At 36.7% G+C, this 10,890-nt stretch overlaps 2 long non-coding RNA genes and 1 pseudogene across 2 annotated transcripts; all 3 read left to right on the forward strand.

Annotated features, from left to right (window-relative positions):
* The first annotated feature begins 1,355 nt into the window (after nt 1-1,355).
* LOC120521076 lies at nt 1,356-5,089 on the forward strand (annotated as a pseudogene).
* Nucleotides 5,090-5,193: 104 nt separating this feature from the next.
* On the forward strand, nt 5,194-5,752 carry LOC120521075. Its single transcript, XR_005631982.1, has 3 exons — nt 5,194-5,295; nt 5,381-5,592; nt 5,687-5,752. It is a non-coding gene; the product is annotated as an uncharacterized LOC120521075 (long non-coding RNA).
* A 1,529-nt stretch (nt 5,753-7,281) lies between these two features.
* On the forward strand, nt 7,282-8,222 carry LOC120521074. The gene is made up of 3 exons (XR_005631981.1): nt 7,282-7,698; nt 7,843-7,887; nt 8,076-8,222. It is a non-coding gene; the product is annotated as an uncharacterized LOC120521074 (long non-coding RNA).
* Nucleotides 8,223-10,890: the final 2,668 nt, after the last annotated feature.

Consider the following 10,890-nt stretch of genomic DNA (forward strand, 5'->3'; position numbering starts at 1 on the left):
TCTTTACATTTTCTTTCTGCAAATTTTGTATTTTGTATTGAATTATTAGGTACTGGTGATCACATGTATCACTTTTGCATGATTAAGGATCTCAATATTTGAGTTACCTTTTAATTCCTTACAATCACTCTTACAGGAAGTGGAATATCTTGTTGTCTCTAGAATAAAAAAAAAGCTGTAGCTGGAAATAAAACAGTAGTTTGTGAAGCACACTGTTTTAGGAACAACCCTGCCAAAGTGGTTTGAGATTCTGACAGTCTGTCAGCCTTCAAATCTAGGATAAAAATATATTTGCTTAGTCAGTCCAATAAGTAAAATTTACAATGAATCTGCATTCCTATTTGTCCTTTGTCTTTTCTTTTAAACTTGCTATGTTATTTTTTAATTTGTGTAAAACAAAACAGACCATTTTTTATTTTGTTCAATTATAATCTGGTACTGACACCAAGATTTTTGTCTCCAGGTTTATGGCCTGGAAATAGTTAAAGCTGCTTTGTGACAATACTAATTGTAAAATGCACAAAATAATTCAAATTTGATTGCTTGATTAAAACAGTTATTTAGTATTTTGAGTGATTACTGTAGATACAGAATTTAAACTTGCTAAAGCTATCCTGCTTTTTTGTCATTTTTATAGAAACACATAACTATTCAATTGGGAGAGTCAGTAGCACTGCTGACTCAATGCCACAGATGTTGCGCCTTGGTCCATTGTCCTTTTTGTAGTGGTAATGTTTTTAAGCCCTCCAAACTGGAAAAATTAAAAAAGCATTTGAAGAGTCATTTCAAGAAGGTAGTTCCCTCCATGAAGGTAAATTCATTTGAGAGTTGATTTTTTAATGTATGTCCAGTACTGGTACATACTGTATACTTTTAACTCGGTATTCTACATTATAACAATTTATACTGTTACACATTTTAGGTTTTGCCATCCACAGATGTGGTTTAGACTGCAGACCATCACAGCATTATCACTGCCCTACTACCAGACTACAATATTTAGGAGAAGTGACTTGAAAATCACTTGCTTGTTTGTAAATGTAAACAGAATGCTTTTTCGACCACCCAAAGCACCATCTTCAACCCTGGAAACCGAACAATTACCAGTGTAGCAATGACTGTTCCACCAACCCTGAAAACTCCACCAAGTGCCAGTGGCACTGTTGTACCACCAGCCCTGAAACTCCACCAAGTGCTAGTAGCACAATGATTGTACCACCAGCCCTGGAAACTCCAAGTGCCACTGCCTCAGTTACTGTTCCACCAGCCTTGGAGACTCCACCAACTGCCTGTGCCACAGTGACCGTTCCACCCACAACCATAGTTTACACAGGAAAGGTTCGTTTTACGTGCAGTGGTCAGAATGAGGTGCCCAATATGCAATGTTCAAATTAATAAATGGAACTTGAAAAACCATATTGACCGCAAACACACAGAGCAAAAAACACAAGACGTCAATGCTAAATGCCATCTTACCAGTCAATGCATTGATGGGAAAAATGGCATTTTGCTGTTATGAAGACATTTAAAGGGCATAGCATACCACTTCATGTACAGTGTAAAACATGGGGGGAAGTTCACACTGTCTTATGCGAATCCAATGAATGCCAGATCAATATGGAAGTAGCACAAAGGAGTGGTCTTGTATCTATCACTGCAAACACATCAGGTCAGTTAGTTACTGTGCTTCCTTGGCCAAGACCGTTTTGCTGTCTGAGAAGGTACTGTGGAGATGGTGAGCGCAAAGTGGTTTAGTGAAGAAAAGAAAGAAGACCTGCCTTGCTCGACAGCAGCTTGCGAACACCAACAGGGCTCCACTGTCCGTTATCACGACAATTGGAATACCACAAACAAAAAAATGCATTTCAGTCTATGAACCATCTATGTCGTATTACAGCCGCTTGGGGACGTGTCATTGTTGTTTATGATGCAAAGTTAAACACCTGGCACTGTCCATGTGCCAGATTAAGGCGATCTTGCATTCACAAATATATTGCCAAATGGCACTTGTTTGAGACCCACCGTAAACTTTTCAGGACCGTCTTTAGTGCAGAGGAAGCACTGCAAGCAAATGAGCAACTCTCTTCTTTTTGAAGAAAGGAATGTGAAAGATGACCATTCTGTTTATCCTCCAAAAGGTGTAGAGGGCTTGAGAGTATAGTGACTTATATTTTGAGGAACAAGAAGATACCTGCTGCCCTGCCAAAGGATTTGTGTGTACCAACAGCAGGCACTATCAAAGAACCTTTTTCCGGAAGAAATAATGTGCCAGAGATTCCTATCATTGTCCCACTTAGTGACCCTATGCTGATTACACGAAAGGCAAAAATACTGACCAACTGGTGCATTATTGAAGGCAAGTATCAAGTCCTAATCCTTTTATCATTTTGCAAAATTGTGTCTATGCTATTTATTATTTTTTTATCTTTTAGATATTTCCACTTACTGCAAGCAGTGCCCACAGTGTGGAATGTTCTACCGCTACCAAGAGTGGAAAGACCACCTCCACAATTTCAACGATTACATTATTCTTGACTTGGCATTATGCCTGACCTTGAGAAACCTTCTCCAGGTAACCTTGTCTTTTTGTAGTTCTGAATCTTATTAAGTAACCAAAACCTTGTACCAGTTTTTTGATTGTTGCTTTGATTATTTAGCTGATTTTCACTTAAAACATAAGTGACATGTTTTGCCATGTGTAACCCTTAATTCATGATATTGTTGCAACATGTAATGAAAGATACATACAGTATGAAGTGTGTAAATCAATTATAGGCGAGGGTCATTTTTCAGTTTCCTGTTTTAGGTCCATACTGCAGTGAGCAGAGCTGTTGAATATTTACAGCTCACAGCAGGTGTGCAGTTTCCACCATCGGACACAGTGCTGCATGCCTATTTACATTTTGAGGCCCTTAAGGATCATGAGTATAAGTACTCGTGTGTCACTTGTGGTCATCATCCCCCAGTGGTGGTAATGGATTTGCACAAAAAAGGTGTTTTCAAGATATCGGGTATTACTGTTTCAATGTTAATTCACAGCACAATCACTTTACCACACCTAAGCCATTATTGACTTGTCCAAATAAAACATAAATCCTTTATTTTTAGTAAATGATATAAAAAAAACACCAGAGAATTTCAGAGGAGAGGTTGATTTGGAAACTTTTGGGATGCATTGTCCAAGGAGATGATTTACGTGGATTTGTTGTCAGTAAGTATGTTGTCTTGGCCATTTCATTACAAATACTAGACTGCACATGGCACCTGTTTGCTCTCCTACCTGTTGATTATCTGTAATACTTTTGATTTAGGTGGAAGATGTAATCCCTTTGCAGTACCTCCAAGTTTTCACTTTTGGGCTCCTTGGATAGGCTTTAGGACTTGGTGCTCGAATGTTGAGGTGAATACTGAATTTGAAAAGATTCATTCTGCAAAGTCTTTGTCAGAGGCTGCTGAAATTTCGGTTTCAGAAGACAGGCTTATAGATGAACTTTTCAAGCAGAAGGTTTTTTTTGAGTACTGAAAAAAAACAATTTTTTAATCTCCCAGGTTACACACTAATAAACTGTCTTTGATAGGTTGAAGTGATAAGAAAATTGTGTAAAGAGTGTGGATTGGATTCCAGTGGATCACGTAGTGACCTGCTACTTAGACTATCGAATGAAATGAAGTCTAGGCAAATGTATGATAAAATATTTCAAAAAATTTGGGTAGTCTCAGGTAAGTATTACACCTAGTGTAGTCTTTTATTTATTTCTTGCATTGAACAGAATAAATTAACTCTGAAATAACTTTAGCTAAATTAATGTATACTGTAGAATATTTTATTATTGAGTATTATTTCGAAAATGTAACAATCTAAATGACTTCTTTCTGTTAGGTGGATGGGCAGTAATCATGTGTCCATGTGGGATTGGTTACAGCCTTAAATGTAATTTGTAAGCCCTTGTGACTTTGCTGATTTGCTGCTGTTATGGAAACACATGCCGAATGTGGTAATTTATGACTTTGCCAGGGGTCTTGCCACACATACTAATCTCAGGGCACCAGAAAAGCTGCCCTTCTCTCCATTTGAAGGACGTTTAGCTGAACCTACTGAAAGCAGCCTAGCACTGGCCGCATGCGGAAAGCTGAAAGTGTCCCTACCTTGGCTGAACACTAAAAAGATAATGGCAGATCCAGATGGTCATCCCACAATGGGTTCTTCTGATCATTATGCACCGTATGATAGATTTCATGAGAGCAATACCAAAGACCGTAGGGATATCCTGAGGAAACTCACCTTGGTACCGCAGCTAGCTGGGAGGGTGAATAGTCAGGTTGCTGAACAACTGTTTGCTAAGATGAGGAAAAACAACTACTTCTTGAATATGACAATGCCATCAACCCATCTCTTTCAAATGAGGAACATAATTCATCACTACAATCAAAACAGGAACAACAACATTTTAAACAGGCTAAAGAAGACTTTTGGGTCTGAAATGGTAAAGAATGTTCATGGACTGGCCATGTTGGGTAATATTGTTTTTGACATCATTTTTTCAACATGTAAAACTACTGTGAAATTTTAATTTATTTTTATTTGTTTAAAAGACGGGATTTGAGTGCTCCTACTGTCTAGTTTACTTACATGTTCATTTTCACGTTGTGATATATGTATTGAAACAGGAAATCCAGATGTGCATCCAGAGGAAACAAATCCTGATATGGACAGGACCTCTTCCCTTGCTAACATTGCAACAGTTGCAAGAGGTGAGTCTTTGCTGATTATTGCAAGACGTAAGTTTATGTCTTCTGATTCACACTCTAATATCTTTTTTATGTTTGTTTGCTTTTTGATTATTGAAACCAAATCAGAGGAGAACCCTGTTCTGATAAATGTTAAGACTGCCTCAACTAAAGGTAAGTGTTTCTACAAAATGTAATGTAACTTTAAAAAAGGTATTTTAAATTAAAATGAATTTTCCAATTGTCTGTCACAACAGAATACCCGATTGTGTATCGGATTCAAGACCTGTCTGCCAGTAGAACTTGCTGGGATTGTCAGCCAAGCAATGAACAAATAAAAATGGTATGTTCTACTACATAGATTATTAATTCAGTACTTTGTTGTTTAACTGTTTAATGCAGTTATACTTAATTTTTTTTGTTTAATTATATACTTCTGTTGTCTTTAAGCTCGATTGGATTTTAGGCAAGAATGACCCAGAAGAGAAAGTGGCTGAAGTTGGGAACATTACTCTCCAGCGAAAGGACTTCTGGACTTTGGGTCACAATGAAGAGCTAGAGGCAACAGTAAGTCTAAACTATAAACAAAGGTTATGGAAATGTTTTTATATGTATGTGTAACACCAGTATGTTACTTTTACAACTATTCTAGATTGCAAATAGCTGCCTGCAAGCAATCGCATTGGTGGCTGATGTACAGGTGGGTTGTAGTTAACAAACAGTTACACACAAACACACCATATTGCTTTTGTTAACTCTGAATTGTGTGGAATTTTGTAGGGGAAAGATGTACTGGCAGTTGATGCATATGTTGTGGTTACGTGGCTACCACCACTTAATCAAGATCCTTTTTTATCATTTCCAGTAAGTTAACAAAAACATTCTGCATCAATTAACAATAAAGCATGAGCAAATAACTTGTCAAGATCATTAATTTCATGTTTTAAATGACTTCCAGAATAATATTGCGCTCAAGAATTATCTGCTTTTTCCTGCTAGGAAGCCTGGTCATTGGATGCTGTGTGTATGTATTAACTTCTTCATGTATTGTGTGATTAAATTTGTGGAGATTACTGTTTATTCCCCTCTGAAGTGATTATTTCTACATTCAAAAATATTCAAAATGTGTTTCACAGGTCATGAAGCCTAAAGACAGGCAAATGTTCTTTCTTGATTCAGCCAATCCTTATGGATTGGGAGATGGTCGATACTTGACACTTTTCAGGTTGCTTAAGTTTAATAGTTTGGAACCTGTTCAAGGTTCGCTGTTCAAGGTTCAGAGTTTGCATGGATTTCAAATTTTCGTTCTTTTTTTGTTTTGCATGATGTTAATAGCAGTTCTTAATGTTTTTGTGTGTGTCTATTAACATGCATATTGTGTATATATACATGTATGTGTGCATTTTGAATAGTATTTATGCATATACAGTATATATAATATGGGAATTCGCAATATACTTGCAGAAACTGTTCATATTTTGTTTAAAAAATTCTTTGACTTTAGCACAATACTATGCACATATACAGTATATAGTATACATAGTTTTGTGTGTGCGTGCGTGCGTGCGTGTGCAAATTCACCCTGCAATAGATTGATGCTCTGTTCAGTTTGTTCCTGCCTTTTAGGCCATGCTTTATAAGATTGTCTCTAGATCACCCAGAACCCTGTTCAGGATAAAGTGGGTTTAGAAGATAGAAACACACACAATACATTATCTATCTGTCTGTCTGTTTATCTGTCTGTCTATCTCTTTGTCTATCATATATATAATCTCAATCAAAATCGGAGAACAGCTTACACTTCCCTAAATTTCAGAGTCACTGCTTGTACCTAATGGAAGCTATCCTAACTGGAATAGAAGGGCAGATTTTAGGTGTATTTCATCATTTAAACATATTCGAAGCATAATATAAAAAAAACTTAAATGAGAAATTTGAAAAACTATGATCACAATTAGAGAATACTTTCAGATACATCATAGATACTGTTGTTACTCTAACACCTGGTGCTAATTTCCTTAATTATCTGACAAGCCCTATATATTTGGCAGCACTGCTAATTACTTTGCAAGATGGCAAGCCAATCAAAAGTGACTGAAACCCTGTGACAGCAGGTTGTCCAAATGAAGGCAAATTGTCTAACCATTTCAGCCATTGCAAGAGAAGCTGTCGTTCCAAGTCTGTGATTTCTAGAATATTTTCAGCTTTACAATGACACCCATTATTAAAAACTGTAACCCTCCAAAAATTTTAGTTCTAATCTTATTTTCTGCTACAATGGATACTGTTGTCTATTTTGTCGGTAACGCAGTGATCAAAATCAAGTGCCTTGATTATTTTGTAAGTAGTACAACAATGATAACACCCACAGTTTACTAATCATTCAAATTTTGAATAATGAAGATTAACAATATTTAAAAAAAAAAAAGTGTTCAGAAATGTTCTCTAATTTTGATCACCAATTTGTGTGTACATATAATATTTAAAACAATGAGGTTGATATTATTTTACTTTTTAAGTTTCTAAGCGTTGCAATTTTTTTTTAATTAATTCAAGTGTATATTATAAATATTTAAGTTATCCATCCATCCATCCATTTTCCAACCCGTATATGCAAAATGCCGTCACACTAATATTGATAACACATGCCTACTTTAAGAAGTTGTGCTTATATTCTGCTTACATCAAGATTTTCTTACTCTACCTAAATATCAGCACATATTGGATATTTACATTTGTATGTGTAAGACTTGTTTGTTTGTTTTTGTTACAGTAACATGACAAAACGAATATCTTCAGGCACATGGATACTAATTAAAACAAGGTTAGTTTATAGGAATGTCATTGAGAGGACTACAAGTAATGGACATTCTTTTGTAACTTGCAGTAGGTGATATGAATCCATTTCAATTTCAGAATCTTCCACAGCAGTTGGTTGGGTCAGTGGATTGTGGAGTATTCATGTTGATGGTGAGAAAATCAAAGAAACTTATTTTTTAGGTTGGGAATTCTTTAGAATCACTATAAATAAATTGCAATAAGTAGAGTGTGCACTGTACTGTATGCAAATAGATTAAATATTAATTTAAGATAATTCTTTTGTGTGCTCCACAGTATGCTCTGCACCTTGTCTTGGATGCGCCATTTGACTTCACAGCTGTAAGCTTTCACTTATATCTCTGATTATTTGTTAATATCTGTTACTGGTTTTAATGTACTTTGTTTTTTCCATCTGCATGGCAGTGTGATTTACTGGTGATCAGGAGGTGGTGGTGCTTCAGTCTATTGGAGAATTTTGCTGTTGAAAGGTCTCTCCTCTCTCTCTCACGTGTGAATATTTCTTACAGGACAAAGGCGTTCACTAAAGGGGCACTGGAGAGTGTGAATGAGACCCAGAGCAGTGAGGAGGTATATACTGTATGTAATATCTAATATTATTTAAATAGGCATGTAGAAATACATGTTTTGTTTAATTCTCTTTGTGGTCTTTATCTAAAGGAGCCACTAATAAAAGGGACCTCCACACTGCAGTAAAATGGTTGCGCCAACATAGACAGTTGTTCAGAGGTGCCGTGTCTCAGCCCATTTTCTGGAGATGGAGGAGGAGGACCAAAGCCGAGCTCTCCAGGACATCATCGATGAAGTTGAAACTGAAGATTTAATTTTGGCAAAGAACCCTTTATATTTATTTTTCAGTTTAGGGATGATATGGAACTTTTCACTTCGGAATGTCGGGATAAAATGAAACTTAGAGTAAACTGCATATTTAATGAATCAGTATAATTATTGTCTGTTGCTACATTGATTGTTACTTGTATTTTATTGTGCATTAATACTCTGTTGATTTCAGTTTATAATACTTTGATTTTTCTGTTTTCCTTTGATGGTGGGTAGTTTTTGAAAATAAACAATTTAACTGCAAGTCTTTTTTTGGGTCTATTGCTCATTTTAAAGCCCACTTAGTGCTATCTAAAGGCTCCTTTAAAATATTTTTAAAAATAGTTCATCACAGAACAAACACGAAAATTAGTAAAAATGTCTCCTTTTGGAGATAATGTAGTGTTTTTTTGAGGGTTTCCTTGGAGGACAGAACATTATTTTGGTACAGCAGTGAAGATTTGAGGTCTTGGACATTATGAAGATGCTGATGTGCAATAATGTAATATTGTGGTTTTCTAAGTCACTAACACATTACTGAAGTACACTCAATGGTAGTTTTAGATAGCCTCACACTTCAGTCCTTCACAAATACAGTAGTTTACAAACCTCATATTTTAATTTCTCTTTGAGAAGCATGAAAGAATTGTGTTGAATCTCAATTTATGATTACATTTTTCTCACGTATGTACTATTGGGACTTTTTTTTTTTTTAAATCAGAAGGTCACTTTAGTTTAACAAGCAATGTAAATAACCTGTTTACTCTCAGATCACATTCTATGTGTTTATCAAGCAGAATTTAATATTTTCATTTTCTACACAATACTGTAATAACTGTACAGTTCACACAGTGAGAAACACAAACACACTCACTATGCATACACACTACAGGTACCATCATTGGTTCCTCTGTGGATTGGACTGTTGAATCGACACAATGGCTGTACATGCTGGGGTCTTTGGCACATGTCATCCCAGTAGCATGTGAGGTGTCACCAATGGTTTACCCTGCTCCTCAAAATGGCTCTGTCTTCTCCCTGTTCCAGCCTCGGTTCAAGGTTGCCCAGATGACAAAAGTATTTTTTATGAGATGTTCAATACGTTGAAAAAATTGTCTGTGGCCAGCATCCAGCGTAATGTTTTGTCTAAATTCTCCACTCCTCTTTTTGTAGAATTAGCGTCCATTATCATTTCTGGCCATGGTATCTTCTATCCCTGTGCAGATCACATTGTGCACCAAGGATGTGTCATTTGTTTAGACAAACGTGAAGGTCTTCATTGGCCTATTCTGTGTGGCCAGCAGTTGAGATGGGAGCTCTGGCTTATTTTCCTTATTGAGCTAAGCATTGTTACCTTCATCTTGAGGAGCTCCTGTCCCAGTTTGTGGAAAATTAAAAGTTATTGCATATGGCATTGTGGCCATGCAGCCTATGTCATGTCCAGGGTAAGCCTCATGCCTTAATTTCTCACAGGAGTTCCTCCATCTGACTTCCCCTTGTTAATGAAATGACATCCTCTGTGCTTCCCCTTGAGCAAGTTATTTGTAGCTTTGGACTGGCTTATCATTTTTATGCAGATGATGTTTAGATCTGTTTCAATGTTAAAAGTGACACTTCATCACAGCCTTCTCAGCTCACAATTTGCTTCAGTGAAATTAAATTAAAATTAAAACCTGAACAGAGCAAAACTCTTTAAAATTAAATTGCAACATAACTTATCTCCTGCAAAGCGGCACTAAAGTGCAACTTAAGAACTTAAGAAAACAAGCTCCTCTTCAGCCATTCTGGGTGATGGTCTCATCAGACCTTCTTTTACTGCAAAGAATCTCGGTGTCACTTTGATTCCTCCTTTTCTTATTTCAGCCATGTAAGCCACATTAAGAAACTACCACCTGTGTCACATTTCTTATGTTTGCTCATTCCCGTCCTTTTCTAATGGTGAAAATCTTGTCCTGCTGTTATCACATCCAGCATTGATTATTGTAAGTCACTACTGGCAGGTGCCACTTCTAATCTTACTGTATATCACAGCTCCAGCTGATTCAAAACTCAACTGCAAGAGTCCTGACATGGACCACCGACAGCAAGCACATCCCAGCCATACTGAGAAAAGCGCTATATAAATGTAATGAATTACTATTATTATCCTGCTGCACCTTCACTGGTCCCTGTGTCTTACAGGATTGAATATCAAATTCTGTTCTTGACCTGCCCACTGAGGTCCTCTCATTCTGTGCCCCCCACTAACCTGCACTCTGTGGGTGACAGCAGGGCCTTCAGCTGTATATAGCGCCCTGACTGTAGAATGACCTCCCAAAATTAATGACATCAGCTGACTCCATTCATTTGTTTTTAACTCATTCGTTTAGGAAGACATTAAACAGACCTGACATTCTGCCCTTTCAGTTTACCCCCTCTATCTGTCCAAGTACTCGGGGTTTGCCTTATCACAAATTATGTTATTTGTTCAAAAATTTGTTGTAGTATTATATGTTGTTTATTAGT

This window comes from Polypterus senegalus, unplaced genomic scaffold (genome assembly GCF_016835505.1).
Source record: "Polypterus senegalus isolate Bchr_013 unplaced genomic scaffold, ASM1683550v1 scaffold_913, whole genome shotgun sequence".
NCBI lineage: Eukaryota > Metazoa > Chordata > Cladistia > Polypteriformes > Polypteridae > Polypterus > Polypterus senegalus.